Below are 1,209 nucleotides of genomic sequence, written 5' to 3'. Positions count from 1 at the left end.
TCATTCCTTGATAGTGTTGTTCCAGGTGTTGAGTGCATTCCTTGATAGTGTTGTTCCAGTTGTCTAGTTCATTCCTTGATAGTGTTGTTCCAGGTGTTGAATGCATTCCTTGATAGTGTTGTTCCAGTTGTCTAGTACATTCCTTGATAGTGTTGTTCCAGTTGTCTAGTACATTCCTTGATAGTGTTGTTCCAGTTGTCTAGAACATTCCTTGATAGTGTTGTTCCAGTTGTCTAGTACATTCCTTGATAGTGTTGTTCCAGGTGTTGAGTACATTCCTTGATAGTGTTGTTTCAGGTGTTGAGTGCATTCCCTGATAGTGTTGTTCCAGTTGTTCAGTACGTTCCGTGATAGCCCCAAGAGCGTATTAAACATACTTAATACTGTTGTTCTAGTTGTCCTGTCTATTGCCTGATAGTGTTGTTCCAGTTGTTCAGTACGTTCCGTGATAGCACCGAGAGCGTATTAAACATACTTAACACTGTTGTTCTAGTTGTCCTGTCCATTGCCTGATAGTGTTGTTCCTGTGTTCCAGCGCATTTCTTCATGTGTTGTACCGTGTGTTGCTCGTCGGCGTTGTTCCTAGTTGTTCCGTGCATTGCTAGGTTCGACGATGTGATCATTGAACCCCGTGTTCGTGTGCTTGCAGATTAATGCGGAGTGACCAGTACTCATGATCATGACCACGGCGAAGTCATCAGCGTTTAAGCTCGATGCAATCTGCAACAAACTCAAGTCGGCGCCACAGCAGCGCCAAGGCGATGCGCCCGACTCCCTCCAGGGGGCGGCACCGGACGAAAAGCAGCTGCGCAAGAACCGGCGTAAGTGCTCGACGCCGCGGAGCATCCACCAGAGGGAGTCACCGGCGGCGGCGACGGCAACGGAGGCACGCGATGACGGCCAGGAGGGGGCGCCACCGCTGTCGTCGTCGCGGACGACGGACTGCTGCACGCCGGACGAGGTTTCTCGGAGCAGTGCGGACGCCGCGACGCAGGACGCGCCGGTGGCGTCCCCTGCTGGCAGCCTCTACATCGCCGACGATCGCTCGTGCGGCAGCCCCGCGCTTCCTCCGGACGACGCGTCCGAGGTCAGGGGTCGCGAGACGCCCGTCGCCGTGGAGACGAGCGAGGAGGGCGCCACTGAGGGTGTGTGCGACGATTCGGTGCCGATGGACTTGAGTACGCCGAAACGACGCGTCGTTGGCGACGA

The 1,209-nt window shown here is 54.1% G+C and overlaps 1 long non-coding RNA gene across 1 annotated transcript in view; it reads left to right on the top strand.

Annotated features, from left to right (window-relative positions):
- The window catches only part of LOC106807608, a 66,698-nt gene extending 65,843 nt beyond the window's left edge, over positions 1–855 (top strand). Inside the window, exon 3 of the long non-coding RNA XR_001393685.1 lies at positions 650–855. This is a non-coding gene — a long non-coding RNA (uncharacterized LOC106807608). The remainder of the gene's footprint in view (positions 1–649) is intronic.
- Positions 856–1,209: the final 354 nt, after the last annotated feature.

The sequence above is a fragment of the Priapulus caudatus genome, unplaced genomic scaffold, assembly GCF_000485595.1.
Source record: "Priapulus caudatus unplaced genomic scaffold, Priapulus_caudatus-5.0.1 Scaffold225, whole genome shotgun sequence".
In the NCBI taxonomy this organism is placed as follows: domain Eukaryota; kingdom Metazoa; phylum Priapulida; class Priapulimorpha; order Priapulimorphida; family Priapulidae; genus Priapulus; species Priapulus caudatus.
Note: the sequence above shows the minus strand (reverse complement) of the source record. Positions and strands in the feature narration are given on the sequence as shown.